General features: G+C 40.3%; 1 long non-coding RNA gene across 2 annotated transcripts; it reads right to left on the reverse strand.

Annotated features, from left to right (window-relative positions):
• Positions 1-2,080: 2,080 nt before the first annotated feature.
• Positions 2,081-19,281, reverse strand: LOC121078068. Of its 2 annotated transcripts, none has more exons than XR_005824451.1 (3): positions 19,138-19,281; positions 16,396-16,480; positions 2,081-2,344 (listed from the first exon to the last, which is right to left on the reverse strand). It is a non-coding gene; the product is annotated as an uncharacterized LOC121078068 (long non-coding RNA). The 2 variants fall into 2 exon arrangements; XR_005824452.1 differs by lacking the exon at positions 2,081-2,344 and adding an exon at positions 11,496-11,632.
• Between the last annotated feature and the right edge of the window lie 6,415 nt (positions 19,282-25,696).

The following is a 25,696-nucleotide window of genomic DNA, read 5'->3' on the forward strand; positions in this document are numbered from 1 at the left end:
TATTTTTTCTTTCCAAAAGTGTCAATGCATTGTGGTGCCATTTGCTCTTCTTTTCTTATTACCATGTCTCAAATGTCAAGTTTCTGAGAAAGAAAGAAAGAAGGAAGGAAGGAAGGAAGGAAGGAAGGAAGGAAGGAAGGAAAGAAATTGTCTTTCAGCTCCAATATGAAAATATAAATGGCTTTTGTATTTTAGTTTAACTGTTCTGCGTTACTCTGCAGACTGCCTCTTTCCATCACCTAGAAAGAAGCCCTAAGTATTAAAGAAAAACACAGTATTTATTACTTATTAAAAACACGTATTTATTATTCATAAATATGATTTTCACCTAGCTTGTTCAAAACAAGTTCTCTAGATGAGAACCCAAGAAGACCTGCAGCTTCCTTTGAGATAATCTGCTTTAAATAGGTCATGCAGCTGGGATCCAGATCTCAGATTCTTCAGCATCCTTACAGAACCTCAGGTTCTAAATAAGCCTCCCTGGAAATGAAAGATAGGCTTGTTTTTGACATTGTCATCCTAATCGCAACATTCAGCTGGGTTATTGATGAGTGGAGGTGTTTAAGTGGAAGTTCATGCTTTTAAATGAAGAATACAGAGATGAAAAGGCGTTTGAAGTTTCAACTGGAATTCAGACATGAAAATTTATTCTCCTGATGTTTCAGGAGAATCTTCTTATACATTTTGTTCCAGGCAGTTCATGGACTGGGATAATTGCCTCATTTAAAAAAGGCTTATGTAAAATCCTAGCTAAAACTGAGGAGAATAGAAATGAAAGTACACAGAGCAGGGAGCCTATGATTTAATTTTGTCAGATTCCTCCTTTCAAAAGAGATGGACATCTTGCCTTTCTTGAACCAACTAGTGAAAGCATATATGTTTTCTGAGTCAGATTCAATTTTCCCAAAACACATAAATGTCCCCTCAGAGACAAATACCTGCTCTTTCTTTAATAATGCAGGAGAACTTGTTACATCAAAGAAGCTCCTTCCTTCTAAAAAAAGAATTGAAAATGATTGAGACATTTTGTATAGGCTAAGACTTTTTGCCTTACCAAAAAACCACAACTTTCTCTTTCATAGCAAAATGATGCTTTCCACTTTGAAACTGGTTGAGAAAAAATATCTAAAAATATTGCATCTTTTATGCTGCCATTGCCAGATAACCAAACTCCAAGAATCTGGTGCTTAGAATATGTCTTTCAGTTTCCCCATAACAATTTAAGCAAGAAGAATATGGGATGAAAAGGAAGCTTCCCAAATACATGTGAACACTTATCACAGAAGGAAAAGTCTTATGGCAAATTTTCTACAGCACAAGATATAGCTAGATACACAAGATATAGCACAGATACAGCTAGAAATGGTACACTTGATCCTATGCATTAAGATTAGTATATTGTCTTCAAAGTAAGAAAGATTAAAATGGCTTAATATTAAAATATTATGTTTAAAATATTAAAAAGTCCAAGTCACTCCAAGATGCAGGAAAAAAAAAAAAAAAAAAGCTGAGCGGACTCAGAAGTGCTTGAAGCTAGGTGCTTTAACAGTGAAGATTTTACAGTTTCTCACTTGTGTTCAATTGGTGAGATGTTGATTGTAGCTGAGTGAGTAAAACATTCCTTTTCTTTTCTATAGGCCTCACCAAATGGACAATAAATACCTGACAAAATAATCTAGAGTTCATCGGAGGTCATTCCAGGAAGTTTTTGTCCAGGCATGCACATTATAATGTACTGATGATCTGCTAGGGTCTATCATATATGAATTAAATATATATATATATATATATATATACTTTTTATAGTTGGCTTGGGTTTTAGTTACAAAAATGAAAATCCATAGCTAGAAATAGGCTAAACCTCAAAATCATTTGTGACCTCTGTTGTTCCCAACCAACTACTCAATGACTCAGATAAGTGAATGCTCTACTCCGGACTAATTCCACTTTTGTTTATTCAAAACTGTCCTTCTCAGCACATCTCTGTTAATGCCAACAGGGATTAATAGAGCAAATATAAAAGAGCAAACAGTTCTTCAGGTTACTGATTTTCAGTGGTATTTAGCTATAAAAATTAACGCTTGCTTTCTCCAAGGCTTTTTCCTCTCCTGGAAGTTATTTATTTATTTTATATAGAAGACAGTAGGCCCTTGCCAAACAAATGCACATATTTTCTTTTTGAATGTCTGTATATTGGGCTTTAAAGAGGTACAGTTAAGAGTTAAGACCTGAGAGAAACACCTAGTGTGTAAGTTATGACAGTAATATGGCTGTGCTGCTGCAGAGAATAATCCTCTTCATTTTACACCCGCTGTGGATTCCAACTAGACATCTTTATACAAGCCTATGAAGAAAAAAAAAAAGGTTCTTTAAGGCCACAATGAACTACTAGCACATGAACAAAACAATTTGACTCCATTATGCCAGGTTGAAATAAACTCTAGTTTACTTCCAACACTAGCATATCTTGTCAAGAAACGTCAAACAAAGGAATTAGGAAACAAAATACAATCTTTGCCTTGCAGTTCACATATTCTTTCAAAGTACACACTGATACACCTCACCCTCAGTTTTGCATATATTCTGGGAAAACACCAGCAAATTTGGGTAGAGCGGGCAGATTGCCCAGAATTCTTTCCAACTTTGGAGAATGGGCCCAAATATCTTTAAGTAATGAATCACCTCAAATTCTCCATAATGGCCCCAGCAGCAGCACTCTGAAGCCAAAATGCAAGGTTCACCTCTCCTTGTCCTACAGGAGAGGCACAGACTTGCAGCTCTGAGGTGCCAAGAATAAGGAAACTAATACATGTGAATTATAGCAAGATAAACTGGACCCATGGCTTTGAGAATGAAAACATATTGTAATTAAAAGATCAAAGGCAATCCAAATAAATCAACTCTGCTTCAAGGGCTAATGCTAGGAACACACTTCCCATTTCCATGATATCAGCAATCTTCTTGTACGTGCCCATCCTAAACTGCCAGTGCCCTGCAGGACATTATGGCTCGGCCTCCATAACACGTGATTGGGTAACAGGGTGCAGAAGAAAGGATATTTCCTGCATTTAACCGAGCTCTGGCTCTTAATGGTATTTTGGTATTGCCAGTGGATTTTTCCCTTAGCCATATCTCTCACTTAGCACCCCAGGCAATGCATACCTGCAGGTGGGCAGGTGGGGATTTGTCAGAAGGTAACAAAATACAAATAGCAAATTAGGAGTATTTAAGTCATGGAAGTCAAGCTATGACAGCTTGCTGCCAGGAGTATTTGTACCAGTGGGTGTTCTGCTCACCGTGCCCATTGTATTCCTTCATGTGTCTGTTTTGATGCTAAAGATGTGCTTAGATATGGAAACTGTCCATACAGCTAATAAAACCCTGTAACTTTCAGACAGTATCATTATGCTTCCCATGATCTCCTCTATCAAAAGGTGATTTTCAAGGTAAACCTCTATCTCTGATTTATTGTGTTAGACGAGGCCTGTGCACCAGGAGGAATGATAGGTGGTGGCTACAGATAAGCTGAAATGATGCAGACCATTTTTTGGAAACATGCTTAGTATGTGCCTTAATTCCCAGAGTCAGGGAAAGTGGAAAGCCTTTGCTATCTGAAAGATTTGGGTTTAGCTAGTTCCAAAATGCAGTGAGAAGTAACTTTAGTGACCATTTCAGTTACTCAGGAAGCCTCTTGATGTATTCCAGGAATCTCTCAGCAAACAAGTTACAGCTCTAATGGACTAGCCTACATTTATTCCTGATAAAATTGGGATTGAAGAGACTTGAGAATGAAGGTAGCAGGTTGAGCTGGTGCTAAAATGGTGTGGGTTTTGCAAAGCACATTTCAAAACCACACACTCTTAGAACATTGCTTTCAAAGCTGCCTGTATTGTGCATTTATTATTAGCACTGTACCACGGTTTGCAATACTGGACACCTTTCCCCTTCACAAGAACTCCGAGGCACTCATAAAACAATGGCAGTGCCAAGAAGAGACTGTTTCTGTTTTGGAGAGAGCTTATACAGTGGAAACGGGGTCACTCACAGCTTGTCCATATTTTGCTGGACAAGCCTAGTGAGACCATATTTCCTGAAGAGATGAATCAGTGCAGCTCTGCAACATTATAAATGAGGTCATGGCAGTCACCCAGAAGCTGCAATAAGCTCAGGATCTGAAATAAGGGCTTCTCATGCTCAGGAAATAGAAGAGGCAACCCACAAAGGTGTCTGTAGACAGACTCTCTACGGGACACCAGCTGGCGCATGACTTGACCAAATTATTCATTTTTGGGGCTGCTGTGAGTGATTTACTGCAAACTAACAGGATCCTGGAGCTCATGATCACAACAAAAGGCAGGGGCACTTTGCACATGGCCAGAGGCAGCTGCTGTAGCAGGATTTTTGCAAGCAAAATAGAGGCCATCATTAGGAGACGCAAGGTGTGATGCAGTCTCTACTGCTTGCTGTTACAGAGCTGCCTGCTGTGCTTCACATTGACGCTGGTTGCGCGCTCGGGCCCATGAAGTCTGCTGCTTTGATCCTGAGACAAGACAGTACCCTTCAGTCCTACAGATATTTCTCCTTCAGTGCCAAGAAGGAAAGCAAGGCTGGAACACCATTTCTTTTAAGACAATCTAAGCTTAAAAAAAGAAAAAAGAAAAGAAAAAAAGAGAGGAGGATTAGGGCAAGAGAAGAGGCTTATTTTGTTAGTTGGGAGGAAGAGTCTGGTAGGCAGCAATTTAAAAGGAAATTGAAGGGACTTAGTGTTTGTCTCTTCCTGAATTTTGAAAAAAGAGTCCTTTGCTGAAGGAGGCAAAAAGCAATGGACTTCCCAGTTGTCCAAAATTTTACTTTTAGAAATGATCCATGTCTGAAAGGAATACAAGCCCCTGCTTTGTCCTATGCAGTAGCCATTAAAGGATCCCAGGGAAGGCTGGTGCGGAGGTGGAAGGGAATGACTATTATTATTTTTCTACATTTTGACCCCATTAAACATTCCAGGCGCAGGTCAAGTGCAGCAGTTTATCTTCACCCCGGGGAGGAGTCAGATCTGCTGTCTTTGATCTATCCTGTGGTGATGAGTCTGATAATGTTTCCATCTGAGAACACTAAAGCAAGTCAATAAATAGCAAAGCGAAAAATTTCACCTCTGTCATAAACCAGGATGGGAGAAGGGGAGGCAACCTTGAAGTGCCTATTGTGCATGCTTTTTTCTTCTTCTTTTAAAAAAAAAATAATATTTTTTTTTCCCTTAAGAAGCAGTGATAGGGGCATTAAATATGATTTCCACTTAAGAACTCTCAACCCAAATACTCTGTCTTTTAAGTGTCATTATACTTGATCAAAGGGGGTCCAAATAAGTACCATTAGTCAAGAGATCCTCATTTCCAAATGTTTCCTTGAACTTTCTGCTGTTTGCTGAAGTTTTAACTCTCAAGCCAGGGTCTGCATGTCAAACTGCAGAGTGACAAATGAAATCAAGAGTAAAAGGCTGTCTACAGATGGTATTCCTGATCTCAATCTCAATTATAAACCACAGGCAATTCTACTTAATCCCCAAAGAAAGGGGATGCTTTTACATGGGCTGCCTCAGGAGCTGGGTGCAGACACATCGTGGTTCTCACAGCCACGTCTGGTCTCTGGTTGTCCACGTGCTAGGAGAAGAGGCGTTTAGACCAGCTCTCACTTGGCATGGCAAGGCGTTGGACATGGCCAAGAATCTGCTGTTGAGGAACACAGTTTGGCCCACACTGTAACACAGAGGGACACAGGGGGCTGGGATTATCGAGCAGAAGCAGTATGGTTCTGTCAGGCACTTCTCCCACTGCAGCTCCTGACCACTCTGCTGACCCCTTGCAGAAGAAGGGGTTTCAGAAAAAAAAGGTTGCTTCTCTCTCCCCACTGCTAACACGGTGAAGATGATTAATGGGTTCTTTATATCTACCCCTGCTCAGGCTTGGAGCCCAGATCAGATTGTGCCCTCCTTGGGAGCAGAATTAGACATTTAAAAATATAAACAGGATATTTCTGTGTTAAAAGTAACATCAGTTGAGAGAAAATATTTCAAAAATAAACAAAGAAAACAAAACAAAAACCACAAAGAGTTTTTTTTTCTTCTCTTTAAAAAAATTCTACTTGAGACTCCTTAGAATTGCTAAATTATCTGAAGTAATTTATGATTAATTTTATTTAGGGCATTTTCTAGCCTATGGATGTTTTCAGGACTGTAACTGTTTCTATGATCTATCTGAACATCTCAACTTCCAGTCAAGGATGAAAGATGAACAGTTTTTACTGGATAGAAAGTTCTACAAAAAGGGTTTAGAATAGTTACATGTTATAAATTTCTGGTTTTTAACATTTCTAAGTTAAAAGATTTAATTCAGTGAGGCTGTGCAGTAATCCATATCATGGGATTGGTAGCTTGACTGAGTTGCATGCTACAGTGAACTGGATGGAGGCTGCAGTACCTGACAGAAAATGCAGTGCACTTGAAGGGATATGACTGAGTGAGGACAATGAGTGTACAAAGCATGCTCAGGTCCCATGAGGCAGCATTTCCATTCAAGCAAACACCGTCTGTCCCTGCACAATAGCTCTGCTACACAGACCTTCACAAATTTCCACCCCTCCCATCCGTGTTCAGTGGTCATGGAATGTGAGCCTAGCACCTGAGCTGTGCTCCTCCACGATGACCAGGTTAGGAGATAAGATCTTGGTACCATGTAGTGGTCAGTGGAAAGCAGGCAGGACTAAATCCTGCACAGGAGTATTTCCCACTCATGTTTTGTTTGTATGAAAACAAGGCAGAGACAGGGACTTTTCTCCACCATATTACAATCATCAACCACACAGCCTTTTTGAATTCATCTACTGTTGGTTGCTTACAACATCTGAGCATGACTTGGGCAAGAGTTATTCATCAGTTCTTTAGATCTCATGAGAGGAGAAGGCTGCCTTGTCTGGACTTTGAATTTGTGGTGGTGGAACATCCTAGGACTGACTCTCAGTGTTTTACGATAGATAAGTTCCTCCCGGTATCCAGTAATCTTCAAAAAGCAGAACAGAACAATACCACATGAAATTTCTTCAGAAATGAAATCACAGACAACAATTTTACAACAGAGGAAAGAGTAGCTCAGTTCTACCTGGTAAAAGCTTGCTGTTATTAAATTACTCTTTTATAAAAAGCTGAACTTTTTTTTTTTTTTTTTTTTTTTTTTTTTTGTGAAAGTATGAATCCAAGAAATAAAAATAGAAACAAATCTGGGACAGATACAAACACTCTTTAATCCTGATGCTACTACACAAATCTCCAGCAATAGGCTGAACTCTCTCTAGGAAGACAGATGAAAACTTACATCTGCACATTTGCACAAAATGTTGCAAAGTAGAACAACATCAATTTCCCATTACACAATTTCTTTCTCACAAAACACTTAAAACTCATTTTTCTCTCCCTTTCTCCTGCAGTTCTGAACATTGTGCAAAGGAAGTCTGGACATTATTACTACAAGTGTCTCCCTCAGGACTCAGACTTACAAACGTTCTCTGATCCCATGTAAACAGGATAACGTGTTGGGCTGTTTGTTTATGCCACACTGTTATTCACCCTTTGACATAAACCAGTTTCAACTGAATTTTTTTTTGGCCCTCTCCTTGTCTGGGAATCAAGCATGACCTGCAGGTTTCCTTGCATAATTAGATAACAGTAATAGAAGAATATTGGCCAGTAGCTGAATAGTTGCACTAAGATCATGGTCTTGATGAAGAAGCAACAAGGACTGCTAGCGCATGCAACTGCTGCCACAGATGGTCTACCTCATGGTGTTCTCTGGGCGGAGATAGGAATCAGCCTCCATTTATCTCCAGCCAAAAGGGCTATTGCAGTAGCTAAAACTCACTGATGCTTCAAATAGCTGTGTCCTCTGCTGATCAAGATCCTGTATTTTTCCTCTATCATCTGTTGATGCTGACTCTTTTTTACTAGTTTCCTTCTTCTGCTACTACCCTGAAAGACAACTCTGACTGATGGTGGTTTGCTGGAAAAAGCAGAATTATGAGGCCCTTCTGAGTCAGCAAAGGAAACTCAGTGGTAAAAGCAACACCAAGGAGCAACAACTTGCTTACGAGAGAGTTCCAACCTTACTTCTGGCAGAGCTGTGCTGACATTGGAAACCGTGAGAATTTGGAGGGAGGGAAAAACTATGCAAATAATACCAAGTTGTAACTAATATATTCATGTTTCAGGAATATGGTGAATGTCTGGCCCTAAAACTGGGATTCACAAAGGAGAGAGGAGACAGAAAACACCTACATGTCTAAAGAAGCTGACAAGTGCTCGCCGAGCTTCTGAGAGATACTCAAGCAATTTGGAACTGTAACTCTCATGGATTTCAACATGCATCTAAATGCATGTAAAACTCCTTTCACAATATTATCCAACTGAAATTCAGATACTATAGATGAATAATTTACTTAGGTTTGTGTTCTGCTCGAGATCACAGAAAAACTGGTAGAATGAGTAATGAAGCACATTTTTTTTCTATCGTGATGGTTAAAGTTCTTGAGGATGTTTTTCTTTTGCACCCTAGCTAAGCAGGAAAGGTTAATTTATCTACACCCAGATCTCCTCAGTACTGATCTGTTCCCAATTAAGAATGCATTTTGGGAGAAAAGTGTGATTTTTTTTCCCCATCAACAGATAATTTCTGATTTTAACCATGCTGTGCAATCATTCCCTGTTTCTTGGTAATATCTTTCTTTTTCTTTCTCAAAAGGAAAGTAATGGACAGCTTAAGAACACTTCAGTAAGGCAATGTTTATCCCAAGGGCATTATATGAACATTTCTTGGAGGACTGAGCATTTGCAGTTCTCTGATAAACAGCCTTAGCCTCTCCCTTGGCAGTTAAAAAAAATGGTCATAAAACTCTCCTTGGGCAATTGGCTGATGGGACCCAGAACTCTTGCATTTACCAATGCAAGCAGCAGACAAAGCTTAGGGAAAAGAGGGTGGTGATTTGTTTAAAAGGATTCAATATTGCTACTGCAGCAGGCAGGACAGGAGCGAGGTGCTCCTCCAGGGCTCACCAGAAAGGTGGAAACTTTTCAGCAGATCTAAGTAATAAGTTTATTCTGGTCTGTTTGAAAACATCAACCGTTTCCTAATTTTAACAATTTTATAATTTTATCCACAGGATTAGCTCTTCCCCCCTTTCCCCTCCAATCCAACAACCCCAGATCGTCATCAACATTCAGACTCTCCCTGAAAAAGCCATTTGGTGGATTTCCCCACCAGCAGATCAGGTTTTCCTCCTGAATACTTGGGCTTGGGTTAGAAAATAAAACCATCAAGGTGAACTTTTATTCTTATTGTAAATGGGCCTGTCTGTCTTCCACCAGAAAAAAAGCAAAAGACTGCTCTATGATATTTTAATCTTCTGGGTGTGTTATGGAGCTGTCAATGACTATTAATTCTGTTTGTTCATATGCCCTTTCCTGCATGTAGTTCTGTAAACATATTCAGAGCTTGTAAAATGTTAATTAGGAATAAAATAAAATAAATAAGGCAATAATCTGAACCTTCCGGTCCCTTTTGGCCCAGAGTATGTGCTTGCTGTTAACTATTTCCAGGCCATTCACAAACAAGTGAAAATTTACCAGAACAAGCATCTTTATTCAAGCCATTTTTTACGATGCAATGAAAAGAAAAACACAGCCCGTAAATCATATAATTAACACAAGCTTGGTGCTTGGCGTGTGAAATTAACCTGGGGAATAAACAAGTGGCTGGGTTAATCCTAGCAAAACTCGTGGTGCTCAGAGGAGCGCTGGATGTTCCCCACTGTTCCCTCTGCAAGGGCACAGCCACTGCAGCACCAGTTGAGCCCCAGTCTTGGAGGAGGGCTTTGAGACATCTGTGGATGTGACCCCAGTGTCAGGGTGTGGAGAGAGAAGATGGAGAGAGACAAGGATCAAGGTGAACTGACAGTGATGGGTGAGCGCTGTGCAAAAACTTGTCCTGGATGACTTCTGTCCTGAGGAGATTATGGTGGGGATGAAACCAAAAGATCATATGCAGGAGGGGAAAGAGAATGGGGAAGAGATGGAGTGATTTGTCAAAGGTCCCTGCTGAAACCAAGAGCAGGACCTGGGCTTGTGAATCCCTGTCTGGTATCTTGAGCTAACTGATTGCTTCATACTGCTTCTTTGGAGAGCACAAAACTTTCACAAAAAGCATAGCTATGATCACACACACACAGGCAAGCACACACACAGAGTGAAAAGAAATTACCACTGTGTGAGCATCCTCTGCTTCTGAACAAAAATCAAATAATGCACAGCACTTTATCATCAGTAATATATGGCTGAAAACAAGTTAACATCAATAAGTATTTTACCAAAATGTGTTCTTATTTTTGGTGAAATTCAGTATTACAAAATTGGGATGCAATTTCTAGAACAGCTGGAGGAGTTAATGTAAATCAATACTTCACATCTAGCCAAAGCTAGAATATTTGTGAACCGGCATTCAAGTTTCTGCCTAAATATGACTAAAAAGTAGTGTATTTGTGGTTTGTTTTTTAACCCGTTTCAACTGTAAGGAAACCACCTGTTAATGGCATATTTTAGGCAAAGACTGCACTATTCTATTAAGCCTAATTGTAGAATACAACGACCTTGAAGACTCTTGTCAAATTTCTTGAGCTTAATCTAATGAAATTCATAAGTGCCGAACCTGTTAATGGTTTTTAGAAATGTACATCACCTAGATGGAAATTTTCAGTGCTCAACGAAAGTATTTGAAATATCCCCAAGAGCCAATATCCCAAACTTCAAATTGTCTGGATTAGAGCAACACTTGGTGCAGTATGAGCAGAAATGTCCTAGAGAAGTATGTTCTGAATGATTTCTGCAAAGTTCTACAGAGCAAGAACATCACTGGATACTACATATCTGCCACGTTGACTCTGAACTAATGATTTAAAGCACCTACCTAATGTAAAGATTTATCAAATGTTTGGGCAGGCTGGGATGGTGATGACTTGTCTGAAGATTAGCGGTTTGCTTTTAAAATAGAACATATTAATCAGTCAAAAGTAGTAAACAGCTGGTCTGTAATTTACCTGACATTAATTGGATTCTAAAGAAAGGCTTCTGACTAGAAAACAGGTTCCTGATTGACACCCATCATTAATCTCTTAAAACAAAACCAAGGAGGCTGAATTGTCTTCTCCTTTCCTCCAAGTGCCTCTCCATCTCCTGCGAGGGTGCAGCAACCTCTGCAGCCCACAGTTACTCTGGTCAAACCATGGCAGCAGAAGCAGAGAAGCAAGAGAAACAGCACAGGGGAAGGTTTATTTTCTCATTACTCACTCTCGTCTTTATTTGTGGATGAACTGCAACACAAGCAAGTATTCAGCAAAAGACTTAAAGGATGACCAAATGTCTGTGATGAAACATTTAATACAAAGTGGTTGTTAGAAATAAGGAAGAGAGAGACGAGAAACCACAGACATGGACATAAAATCCATTTCCAGGGTGAGTCAAGAAATTCAAGAAGCCAGGGTTTTATCTTGACACAGTTATGTGTTTGTTCTCTGGTTCAGCTCCTTATATGAGGGATAATATCTGGAAAATAAATAAATAAAGGCTTTACAAAGTGGGTGATGGGGAGAAGCTGGGATCCTGTACTGCATGATTACTATTATGTACAATCAAGTCATTAAAACTGCTTAGAATCAGGCTTCCTCCTGTCCTCCCACTTGGGGTGCAAAATTGCAGGCAGGCATTTCGAGGCACAAAATGAGCCTGCAAAGGGAGCAGTCCTTCTGGAAAGTACTCCCTCTATTTCTGTACAGCTCAGTGTCCTCCTCAGCACATCTACCATCTTCTTTTGCATCTTTTTTTAATTCTTGGCCTAAGTAGCCTGCTAACAGCTTATCTTCAACAGCCTTCTAAAAACAGACCAAAGGGGATGTCACAAGCTCAAGGCACCAGTCATCACTTCATCTTTGACTGCCTGTTCAGCCTAGTCCATCTCAAGGGTGGTGGCCAGAAGGCAGGGTGTGTACTGGGAAGCATATCAGGTGGCACAAGAAAATGGAGAGAGATGTTTTTTTGGACAACAGGAAGGCATCTGCAAAACGAGAAGTGCTCCCTACACAGAGCTTCTCCACAGCACCTACTTGGAGCTGTGGGCAGAAGGCAAATGCCAAAGTGTTGATAGTAATGAGGTGATTTCTCTTTCCTTCCTAAATCTATATTGAAGAAGACTGCTAGGAAGGGCTGCTGATAATCAGGAACATAATAATAGGGGTTGGTGAAAGCAGCTTTCATTGTGTTTGACTGTCAGAGTGTCTCAAATCTAGGCTGCAAAGCTATTTAAAATCCATAGGCATTTTTTTTTGCCTCAGTCCCTCTGCATGGCCCCTTTGAAGCTCCAGCTTGGTGCTCTCACAAAACTGTACCTGGCCAGGGGGCTGCTTGTCTACCTACACTGTCCTGCCATGATTACAGCTTGTGTCAAAACAGGCAGAACCATTTGAATCCTACAAGAACAAATAAGGCTTAAAATATAAGTATAATAATAAAAAATCTGTGCATATATAATACAGGCTGAGATATATCTGATCACAGTTTTCCAGCTCTTGTGAAAGTAGTTTTTTTTTTTTTTTTTTTTCCAAAATCCCAGCTCCTGGAGACATGTGATGATTTGAGAATCACAGCTAGAGTTAAAAATAGCAACACAAAAAGAGATTTCAAAAGGATTTGAAAAATAGCTGTAAAGCCTGAATAATAAATATCCAAAATTCCAGCAGCGTACAAAAAGAATGTGTATTGACAATTTTGGAACTCCTGTGATTTCAGTTTTTGGGACATGATCCACTGTTTTTGTCACTCTGGATTTGTGTCCTGTGATTATTTAGATGGTGCTTGTAAAAATCCCTTTCTCCTTTTCTCACCTAATTTCTCATGCAAGGCTATTATTCCTGACAACACAGAAAAGGCATACAGTTGATTGAGATGTATGATTCCTAACTTGTCTCTAAAAAGGGGGCAAGGCATGATATTGTAACTTTTAGAAGTACAGACTGCACTTATTTATAAATTAGAACTAATTACAGGTAACCTGTCTTTGGCGCAAGTAAAAAGAAAAATGCAATTTTCAGATCTTGGCAGATGTTTCAGTGTCTTCCCATTATGATCTCAGTTGGCTTTATCAAGTGATACCACATTATAATTAGCTGAGGTATATGCTACAATTCAAAGGAGGATGCCCAAGAGCAGAAGCTGAAGCTGAAGAAGCCTCAAGCAAAGAAGCTAATAAATGATACTATTGCAATTAGGCAATTACTTGTGAAAGAGCTGAGAGAGCTGTACTGAAGACAGCATTTCTTAATGGATTGTTCAACACTCAGGGCTCTTGAGCAAGATGTGTGGCATCCCAGGAAAACTGAAATCATTGTGCTCTCCTGGATAGAGAATTTTCACTGCATTTAAAATGTTCCCTGAGAGTTTCCCTTCTCATAACCCATACTAAATCTATCTGGATCTGCCATGAGAAATGCTTGCTTAGTTTGTTCTCAAATTCTTACAAAGAAAGGGCACTTGAAAATTTCCTTTTTTGGAGACAAAGTCTACATATAAGAATAAATATACATATTACATATTTTAATTGCTTCCTGGCTCAAGAATAGTCAGTCTACCTGACAGAGCAGAAGTGTTTCTGAGACTATTATAAAATCCTCAAATATTAAAACTTTACACATTCCACAGCACACTTCTGGGCTTTACAGAAACAACTTCTAAGCTTCAGAATTTTGAAAGTTTCACACAAGATTAATATTATCATAAACCAAAAACAAAGAGGCAAAACCTCCTGAGAACACTTAAAGGGCTAGAAAAGACTTGTTTCTTCCATGAAATACCCGTACAAGTCCAATGTCCACTCAAGCAATATTTGGCACCTGGAGCATGCGAATATTGTAGATGTAGAAATATGCTGGGAAATCATCAGTACTGAGTGGAGTATCGCCCACTCATCCCTTGCTTTTTGCCACATCTCAACTGGTGTCTTGCAGTGATAATATAAGGTATTGCTGAGCTGTCTCTGAAAAAATATTGCATTTGACTTCCTATGCTGACTTCATGCTGTCCTGCTGACACCCACAAAAAGGGATCTTAGTTCATGACTGTGGTTCCTCAGTGCTATTGCTAGTGCCACCCTAGTGGTTATGGTAATATTAATTATGATGGTTATAGGAATAGGCATAATAAGTGATGACATGTACAGCATAAGGTCTTCATAGGAGACATGCTCTTAGTTGCTACAGCCTTTTAAAGGCAACCTTAAGATTTGTTATATATTTTTTATGTTGTTCCCGTTTAAGACAAAGTTATTGATGCCAAAAAAGAGGTTTGTTCCTTTTCATCCTAAGAAAAACAAAATGGGACTATTGAGTGTCCTCAGCAAGCTCAACAGTGTCTTTTTGCTATACGTGCCACAGTCATTAGGTATCCCTGTCCCTGGTGGAAAAGTACAAGGGGCTGGTGAGGCTGGACAAAGCTTGTCCCAGTGGAACATTTTTGTTTGTTTGTTTTGTTTTGTTTTGTTGTTGTTGTTATGTTTGTTTTGTTTTGTTTTGTTTTGTTTTCCAAGATGTGTGTTTGGCTGCAGAAGCACTGTGCTGCCCTGTGCTGTGGCCCCACTCTGCCTGACACCCCTATCTGTGATGCATTCCTGCCGTGCAGCACGCACATGCACACCAGCTGGGTGTTATAAATGCCGGGGGTGATGGTGGTGGTTATGAGGGTCAATTACCACCTTACACACAGCTCTGAATACCTTAAAGAAAATACAGAGAAAGTGCAAAGCTCTATCTCTGCATGGCTGAACTTGGGGCTCTGCAAACTTTGTGGAAAGAGGGGAGCACTGAGATACTGGTTCAGGGTGCAGTTTGGGTACTCAAAACTGCCTTCTGGAAACACCTCCTTCCCTCTGCTGACAGTGTATGGAGCCAGTCTGAGTTAAGTACCTAAAGACAGATGGCATAAATACTCCCCCCACATCTCCTTCGACTTTCAATGCCCCTAAGCCAAAATGTTCCCTGGGAATTAACCTAAACTGAAATAAAGTCTTACTGTTCTATGCTATAAAACAAAGATGGCAGATCTTTGACAAGACTAGCAATAGGTCAGGCTTATTTGCAGAGAGGGAATGCTAACATTAGCTTGTCTCTGTAATATACTTCTTTATAAACAGCTACTTTTCCAAGCTGATTGCATTTGAAACGCTGCAAGTTCACTTGACCTCCGTTCTCTTTGGGGTTAAGTACATCCTTGGGCTAGAGTTTAACACAGCACTTTGGGAATGTAAAGACTTAGGGTGCCTTTGGCCTTTCTACCAGCTTCATAATCTGCTTACAAGCTCGTTGTGAACTTTGACCCTTTGGAAAAACGTTTGCTCCGCTTAAATGGGGACATTCTGGCTCTGTCCTGTGAGAGCTGGAGCAATGAGGAAAAGTGCCCACTTTTAAACTTTGAGGAGACAGGGAAGGGGAGAAAGATTCTGCACTATGGCAGCTTTGATTCCCCCAGCTATATAGCAATTAATATTTGCAAGCCACAAAACCCATGAATGATTGAAGGTTAGGTCATCATTTAGGGTCCAGCATGGCACAGAGCGCTAGGCTCAGTTCCTGCTGCAATAGAAACCAAAGGTTTGTCTCTAGACCTTGTGTGCTCACATTGTGGCTCAAGATTAGCTTGTATTTCCTACCAGACTTACTGTACGTATGCCTCACCCCTTGCCTTTCACGCTGGCATTTATTTTGTTACTCAACTTTCTCTGGTATTGTATACGAAACGTATGTTAGGTTTCCTAGCACTGTGGAAAGAGATATTTTTGTGGGAAATGGAAAACTTATCTTTCTTTATATTTGACCACAGGAGTGGTGTTGGTCATCTACCCTCTCTCACACATCTGCCCATTTGGACAGTAGCCTGTGCCATGGGTTGGTGATGTGAGTAGCTCTGTTTTGCAGAGGAATGGCTTGCAGTGCTAGGCTGGTGCTGAGTTGCGTGATGGAAGGTCCTTCTTGGACTCTCACAGGACCTGGAGAAGCAGTCCTGAGAGATCAGAGAGTCATCATTTATTTTCCATGTTGCTAGGGCTTCACATCACATTTTCTCAACCAACTTATACAACTTTATTTCAATTTCTTACCAGTACTAAACACCCTGAATCTCCGAAGTTGCACAGCCTGTATTCTTAATCACACACACTTTTGTATCTGAATACCACCAGAATGAGAAAAAACAAAAAATATTCCTGATATAGTTTTCCTGCTATGATTATGGGCTATGCTCAAGAACATGTGTAATCTGCTTACCTATTTGCTCAGAGAGAGAGTTGTTTTTGCTGTCTGCTACATCATCAGTCTGAATTTTGTCTTGTGTAGTGTGTCATCTTTGCAGCTAGTGACATGACAGAAAACAAAAAAAAAACATATTACTGTGTGGCTTTGAAGCACCTTTCATAGACATATTCCACAGATGTGCTCAGACAGACAATGGAAGACCTTTGCCCAGAAGACTTTACAAGCCAAGTTGTCCTGTTCCATTACTAAAACCCTTTTGACCTCTGGGCTAAAGAATTTGATACAGATTCTTCTGGGAGATTAAAATTTAGAAACCCACAACCCTGTTGTTACAGCTGGAGCTAGCTTCAGCTATACTTCAGACCGCTTTTGTTTTCCATAGCATTTGCTTTCTTTCCCCTCCTTTCCTTATATCATAGCCAAGACAGAGCTCAAGGAGGGCAAACACTGTCTATATGGAGCATACTGGGTAAAGAAATGAATAAACTACCCAGAGGACCTCCCAGCTGTAAATCCATGACAATATGTTAATCAGTAATGTGGCTATGAAAAATGTCTCACTTACTCCTATGCTAACGAAGTTCAGTTTTTACACATCATTTAAGAAATCTCCAGATTATAACTTCCTTCCATGCTGCATAGTTTTTTGTGTTGTTACGATTGTTAACATGTTGTTAAGAGTGTTGGTGTTGTGGTTTGTGATGGTGGTCCTGGACAACTTGAGTTGCCTGAGCACAGTCCCCTCTGAGAACAGCCCTGTGGCCTGCAGTTCTCCATCACATCAATCCTAACAGGTGAATCATTGGAACAGACACCAAAATGAAAGCTGAAAATATTTGAGTTGGTCTACATCAAAATCCAGTCATACCATCTACCCTCCTTTAAAACTGTGGAAACTCTTAGATGCTATGAACATGGGCAATATTCACAGCAGCTTCTAGATTGTCTAAAGCGTCCCACTGACACCTTAGAGCTTGTTGTCATCACCTTCCAGGGCTATAAGGTGGACTGAATTCTATGTTTTATGGTTTCAGTATGAACCTGTCCAGAAGATTAAAAAAAAATAGTTTTTGAAACCAAGACAAAATCACTTACAAAATCAGTATTTCACCTATAAATTAGTTGTTGATTCCGTAAGATGTTTTGCACCCATCTCTGCTAAATGTATCTGACAACACGACATATAAAATAGAATTCATATATTCCATAAGCTGCCTGTACCTCCCTCTTTTACAGGAAATTGCCTCGAGGAGTTGGGTGGGTCCAGGGAAGAAATAAATAAATAAATAAATAAATAAATAAGAGAAAAGTAGTTTATTACTCCATATCAAAAGGTGGTGGAGCAACCTTTTCAGTTTTTCCCAGGATGGCAGACATATATGAAATGTATAATAATTATTAATTATTCTTCTAATATGGCAGACTAATGCCCTCTCATTGGTATCACAAAAGACATCAATAGTTACGTTGCAAGCCTAGACATCTCATTTATCTTATTTGGTGGCTGGTGAAGACAATTTCTAGGCAAAGTTATCGAGTCTCTGGCTAAATTCAGCTGAGGCAACTTTCCATCAGGACCCAGAGGCTAAATATTTCCATTGATTTTCACAAGCAAGAAACAGCTCTTTCTAAGAACCAAACCATTCACATTGTAAAAGCAATAGCAGAAACATTTTCAGTTGCTAAAAGTCTTTGCCAGAAGCTTATGACGGACATGTCCCAGTAGTGCCCATGGTTTGATTTGGCTTCATTTGGCTAGCACCACTTCATTTTCATTTGTCTTCATTTGGTTTTGGCTAGAGTGCAAAATTCTAGATCTTTTCCAATGCTCTTGGATCTTGTATTTACACAGATATTTTCCTCAAATAGGCTCTTGTACAAATAGAAATGTCAGTATGATTTTAAGAAGTATCTGTTAATGTCGTTCCAAGTAAAAGCCACACATTATTTTCAATTGCACTCATGATCCATCTTATTTGTTTCTTGTAAACGTTTGTATGAGCTGCTGTTGAGTGAAGCATATCTGGCAACCATAGCCCAAGAACCTTTTTACAGCTAGTTGAGTAAGCTTTATACACAACACCCTCTCCCCAAATTCTCTTTCATTCTTTTGGAATTTATTAGTCTAATGAATTATTTTTAAGATTTATTTTTCTATTTTATGTTTACTAGTGTTTGATCAGAAATAACTTTGTCTGAGCAAGTATCAGATCATTTCAAAGCCTACTAAACACAAACCATTGGAGAACTATTCCTGCCTGCCAGATTTAAACAACTCTGGGAACTGAACAGTTTTGTAAAAATCACGTTCTATAAAATATTAGTTCATAATCACAGTAAAAGACAGAACTAGCAAGGAAATGATATGATATGAACTGCTAAGTGAGGAATTATTCCCAGGCTTCCCTGGTTCTTTTAAAACAGTCAAGAAGACTTAGTCCAAAGCCAAAAAAACTCCATTGCTACTTCTGAGTGACAATTTTGTAATTTAAGGAGTGGGAATCTCATTTTGGCCAATCAGGTCTATTGTTAATGCTATCACGAGTACTTTTCAGTAGATCAGTTATGTTTTCCCTTCCATATCTATCTGTTACAATGAAGCATGAGCCACTAAACTTTTCCTTGCTAAAACCCAGATCACCACATAGGGTCCACACCACATCTAGCTGAAATATATAAGACCAAGGATCGTATTCCCAAAGCAGTCTGCAGGCCTGCGATGTCTACTTCATGTTAAGTATCTAAATTACTTACACAGCTTGGAAGATCTCAAATGTATATGCTCAATTAATCTTCTTAGATTGTCAAACTGCCCCATGGCATAGCATGTTTGGCACCAAATTTGTTGAAGCGACAGGGCCCACGGTACAGGCTTTGTTTCCAAGAGTCAGGAAGCAGAATACGTTAGCAACAACAAAAGGCGAAATATCAAAGGTTCTTTAGAGTTAGCAGCTTTAAAGCTTTCTCATAAAGCCGTCCTGTGACCCTCCAGACAAAATGGTGATGTTTCAATCATGTCATTACCTGAGGCAGATTACAATTTTTTTTAATTATTCTTCCCTTCTGCTTTCAAAAGGCTTGTTTTTAAGTGGGAGGAGAGGAGGCTGAATAGTGGAAAGGGCGTGTGCAGCTGTACCATGAAAAGTACATTTCAATACACATAAATACACCCAAAAGCTTTATATATCTTGCAACATCCCAGATGTTGGTGCTCCTGAGGAAAGCATAAAAGAAGAGCAAACCTAAATCAGGTAAATGCTGCAGTAAGTCAGGTTCAGAAAAGAGAAGGGGGGAGCGCAGACACCAGTTCAGTCAAGGGCTGGGAGTCAGAAACCAGTAGGGTGGGAACTTGTTTTCCTGTTCCGTGCCATCGGGAAGCTGTGCAAGTCCTGCTCCCTCAAGCAGCTTGGTGGCTTTTGCCTTGAACAAGGAGGGCAGACAAATCCAAAACCTGCTGTCTGAGCCTGAGTTTCTCCCACCTGAGGTAACTCTTCACCTGAATAGGAGGAATTATCCCCAGTCAGACAGTTTGCCACTTTCCACAGAAATTTTGGTCTCAGGAAACTGGCGTTTTCTCACAAAAAGCATCCCCTGAAATCCCCAAGCCAATATATCTCCAGCATCAGGCAGGAAACATGTCTTTTTCTTATATCTCTAGCAAGTTATTTTAATTGTCCCTGAGTTTCCCCAGTGATTAAAAACATAACAAAACATAACAAAACAAAAAACAACACCAAGTAATAACAACAATAACATTTGCTTCTTTCTTTGAGGTCCTGAAAAAAATTCCTCTGTGAATTAAAGCTTTTTTTTTTTTTTTTAATAATATTTCGTGCCATTAAGGTTGTTTTTTCCTTAGAGAAAGGTTAATTGGAGCTGAAAACATAAGCTCCAAACCTAAATTTTGCCCCAAATGCAGCAGACTGCTGTCCAGCCCACATCATTATTTACTCCTTAATGAAACCTCGTGCACATCCTAGTGCACTGCCAGTGTTTGACAGGTGTCCGCCATGAAGTTGCCAGCAGAGCAATGAGCACATGGCTCTCTTCAGAGCTTCTTTCTGTCCGTATTGTTTCCAAAATGATGTGTTTATAATGCCTTTCAGTGGGAGGACACTGGAGGCTTTTTTATTGTACGTACTTATTTTTTAATAAAGCAGGGAGCACTCTTTGTTAACATGGTAACACTGCATTTAAATTATCATCCACACGAATGATGCTGCTGTTATGCATCACTCTACAGCTACAAATGCCATCTGCGGTTGGGATACGCTCGCTACAATGACAGGAGGAGGTATTATCTACCTAGAGTGCACAGCCACGAGCTTTAATAGCTCACAGCTGTTCTTTAAGGTGCAGAAATTACTTTATTCCCAGTTTATTGAAATATAACAGAGGCCTAAATCCTCAAAGGTATTAGCAGTTAAATCACGTTGAACTCAGCTAGAGTCAAGCACTTACATACAGGGTGAGCCGAACATCACACAAGCAGTCAGTGGAGAGCAGAAAACCAACTTTGGCTAGTACTTCAAAAACTGTTACACTGTTTTCGTCTCTCTTGAGCATGTCTTCTGCTTAGCTAGTACTTGGCCATGTACTTAGGGCTAACTAACTCCTGAGCCAGCATTCAAGAAGAATATATATTTATATTTCTGTACAGAATGTGGAGGAGCTAGAAGGAAATGTCACATTTCAACATACATTTTGGGTCCTGAAACTGGCCTCAGTTTGGGCTATCACAGCACTGAGGAGCTCTAGAACAGCTAGTAAAGAGCTGAAGAGGCTGCTTCATGAGCAACATGAGCAGTAGGTTTAGTTCAGGAGAGTGAGGAGTGAAGGTGAAGGTTAGCTGAAGTGGTCAAAGTGCTGCAGTCCTGTGGCCATGGCTGTGTTCTTTGCCCGAAGATGGACCAGCATCAGACTGATCTCCATATGGGGTAGGGGTGGCCCTGCTAGCTCATCCTATCCCACATATCAGCAGTAGATTAATGGCAAGGAAGGAAACAATCTAGGGGGATTTGAAGAAATCCCTGTTTGGCTGTTGTCCCATTAAACCACCAAGTAATTGCCCCAAAGAAGGACTGTATGTTTGCAACTCTGAAAATGCCCTTAGTGCTAAGTGGACTTTACATGTGGATGGAAGAAACTAGCTTCATGTAAAGTGCCTTGTCCATCTTCATCTCCTAAGAGCTTGCATCCTGCCCTTCATGGTCCAAGAAAGAAGAGGAGGAGCCAGGATCACAGGAAAACTTCTCAGGATGGTTATGTTTGAAGTTCAATGGATTTTTTTCTTCCTTCTCTTTCGGCGTGTGACTTTTTCATGTTGAACTAAGGGGGTCTAATGAATGGAAAACTGAAATCTGAGGATTTTCATTCTTTAAGGAAATTAACCTCATTTAAAGGAAATGAGTGTTCAGAGGCAGAAAGGAAAGTCATAATTTAAATGATATCAGAAGCTGGTTTTCCTTATGTAACATATTATTAAACAGTGGGGAAAAGCTTTCACTAGGCAGCCTCAGGGAGCACTCAGCAACTATAAAGAGGGTTCACATGCATGGCTCTAATATGTTAATAAATTATGCTAATTACAAGCAAGGGATTAGAGAAGGGGAAATCAAATAATGGTGCAGTAACTGTGCCTCTTTCAACTTAATTTGCAACATTGCCTGTCTAGGCTCCTTGTTGAGTTACTGAGTTTGTTTTCTTCTTTCAAAGACTCTGAACTCCTCTTTTGTCCGTGGGAAGATGGTGGTGTCACCATTGGGAGATAGTGAATGAAAAAAATGAAGTGTGAGGGGAACGAAAGTGAGAATGAGCCCTCTCCCTGATGACTTTCTGATGACTGAATGCTCAGAAGAGACAGCAGAAATCCTGCTCCTTTTGCACTGGAAACCTGGATGAAAAATGTTGTCAAATAGTATATAAAGATCATGTTCCATTTCTTTTTCTGTCAAAGCCCCCATAAGCAGGGACTTAGCAGAGTTGCAGGAGGAGAGCATGAGCCCTCAGCTGCTGGCTCTTATGGCCCTGATAATCTTTTATCCTCTTGGCTCATGGAAAGTGATTCCCACATTTCAGTTATTTTCACCTGACTGGTGCTTTTCCCCAGGATGCAACATTTCTTTTCTTACTTGGAGACGGAGCTATTCCTTGCCTGGGGGTTCCCTTATCTCACTGGGAGAAACATTTTGATTGACTTCTTAGTGCCTTTTGGATCATTGATCTCAATTTGTTTGATAGATGTCTTTCCCTGCTTTTGGAGTTTTTTTTCTTTTATCCTTCGTACGAACATCTCATGTGGTTTGTCAACTCTATTTACCTTTTCCTTTGTGATTTGCTGGAATTTATGACAGGAAGAACTGGAGCAAATTAGAACAAATAAATGTAAAGAAAAATGTGTTGCATTTATACTTTTGCAATTAATCCAGGGTACAGATTCCCATTGTCCATAACATTCAGGCTAGGGCCACATGTCCTTCAGGAAAGGGTAGAGGTCAGAAGGGGAAAAAGCTGAGTCTGATAAGAAAAGACGACATTGGTACAGAGACAGGGAAAGTTAGCTCTCCTTTAGGAAAGCCTTGCAGTGTGGAAAGCGTTACCCAACAGTTTAGCTATCTCACTGGGAAAGACTAATGGAAACAGACACAAATGAACATTCACAAGCCCCAATTTTCTCATTAAAAAATCTGGAGAGTTAAAAAATAACTTAACCCAACTATGTTTAGTATCTCTAATAAGACACTGCCTTTTACCCTCAGGAAAGGGACAAGTATTCATTTTCATAAATTCCTTTTAAATAGTTTTTTCCTCCTTTTTTTCCTCTCTTTTTTCTTTCGCTTTTTCTCTCCTTCCCTCTTTTTTTTCCCCTCCATCAGCAAGGGGGGTGGTGAAAGAAAACAGAGACAAGCCAGATGCCTTTCAGTGCTTTGATCAGTTCCTCTGCAGACAGCCAGGCTGCCTCCTAGCACCTCTTTAACTACAGCTTGCCAGTAAGAAAATGAGCTGTTTTAACTCTGCAATTACAGTGCCTGCTGAATGCCTGTCATCACAGCAATAGGAACCTGATCTGAACTGTATATCCACTGGAGAGAGAATTACAGCAACCAGGGCAGAAAGTTAAATACCCCCTGTGGCGGTGAGACTCATATAAACGAAAAAGCCCACATCCCAGGCCTCCTCTGTTGGTGTAAATATATAAAACACTGACAATACGACACAGAGCTTCTTGAGAGAGCCAGGGAAGGGGGAGCTGGAGGGTGATGCCATCCCGTTGTTTTCAGATGTTCTTGGGAATGATAGCTATGAATGCCTAAGAAAAGAGAGAGTGGAGGGGGAAGGCATGAATGGGGTAAAAATGCATGTTATAAGCAAAGACATATGTGCACTGGGTACTGCTCCATCTGTGGCACAACTATAAATGCATATATGGAAGTAAGTCAAAAGGTAATTTGCCTTTCAACGCCATCTCTTTCTCATTGCTCTGCTATCACCATGCAAATGTGGATGGGCTGGTGAAGCACTGTAAATAGGCTCTGTCCCTCTTTGGAGAGCAGAGGCGTGAAAAGTTTGGTGACTTCACAAATATGCGGCCATTCGGGGAATACAACTGTGATTTCCTTCTCCCTGGAGGTTATGCTTTAATCACCAGATCGGCCTTCCCTTAGGCAGACAGCAACTTGTTTGAACCCCTGAGAATATTGTATAATCCTATTGTGTGCATTCATTTTTAAGCCACCCTCTGTTAAATTATACAAATAAAAAAACACAACCCATTTGCATTCATGGGCATTTTATGTACTGGTATTTGTTTGGGAAGTATGCAAACCAATTGCAATTTGGGCCTGATCCAATGAATACTCAATCAGGCAGCCCTGAACCAGACCCTTTCTTTATATGGGCAAGTTTTAATGGTGTCCTTGATTTGCAGTATGTTTCATTTACCTTGAAAATAAGTGGGTAGCAGGGAGTTCTTCAAGGTTTCTTCCATCACAACAAATGAGCTGCCCATCAACTGGATCTGAGGTTAGAATTAAACAACTTTAACTTATTTGAATGTGTAGGAAAAGATGGATTATAAGTAGGCAACTCTAGCCAGAAAGTTATTAATTAGTTAATAGCTATTTTATAAAAGCATTTTCCCATGGATCATGGCCTGTTATAGGAATAAAATTGGATAACTACTTCTCTAGTGCTTAGGATAAAGGTCTAAGAATCTAGTCTTATGGGTTTTGTTTCTAATTCTTCTAACATATATTATTGTTTAAGTGAATTTTATATCTGCATGCTCAACTTTCTATTCTGAAATGTGTGTTCCCATCCTCAGTTATCTCAAGGATGAATTACAAATACTGATAGCATCTGTTACGTTTATAAACATTAAAATGTTCAGGCCAATGTTTTCACACTGAAATGACAGCATGGAAATGCCTGGCTCCACTAGTGACCGCTGCAAGCAATGATTTTAAACCACCCTCCAAGGGGCCCTGAGATCCAAGTAGGGTTTCAATGAGAGCTGCTGCAGAATGTGGTGCTTTATTTGCTATGAGTGAAGCAGAAATCTCTCTGCTAAGCCAGAGGGGTGTTCAGTGCCAGCCGGCAGCTCAAAGCAGGGTGAGCATCTATTTCCACAGCACTCACTGTGGCAGCATCTTTGCCACCTGTTTCCCCAGAATGATGCAAATGTTTCATAGGTGCTACATAGGAGAACCCCTTAACACCCCTGTGCCAACTCATAGCCAGAACGGCTTCCTAAGAAATCTGTTTTATAGATCAATCCCCTGTGTCACCGTTTTCAGCTTGGCTGGTGATCATCCTCCAGTTCCATGCAAGATCTGCATCCTCAGCCCCAGTCCCCGAGGGGTGGCACTGAGCAGCACAGGAGTACTTAATCCCATCCCTGGGACGATTTGGAGCAGCCCTTCATCTGCTTGAATGCACTCTGGTTGTGCCTTCCACTGAGTCAACCAAGCCTAGGATTAGCACAAAGCCAGTGTGCCCATGGTTTCACCCCCCAGTCTCTGAATGCTCTGTGACTTGAACCCAACACGGAGTCCTGCTGGAAAAGGCCTGTGGGTTGGATGGATCCAGCCCAAATTAGATCATCCATTCCTCTTCAGATCCAGAGGGCAGGGCAGATTTTCAGAGCTGTTCCCAAGTGCCATGATTTCTTTCCTCATTTACCTGCGAATATCCACGGCAATGAGGTATGCTAAAGATGATGGGCTGGGGAGAACGTGTCAAAACGAAGCAAGCAGCTCTTTGCTGTAGACTCAAGCTCCCTCTGCTGAAGAAAATGAGTAAAACAGAAGATCAT

The sequence above is a fragment of the Cygnus olor genome, chromosome 14 (assembly GCF_009769625.2).
Source record: "Cygnus olor isolate bCygOlo1 chromosome 14, bCygOlo1.pri.v2, whole genome shotgun sequence".
NCBI lineage: Eukaryota > Metazoa > Chordata > Aves > Anseriformes > Anatidae > Cygnus > Cygnus olor.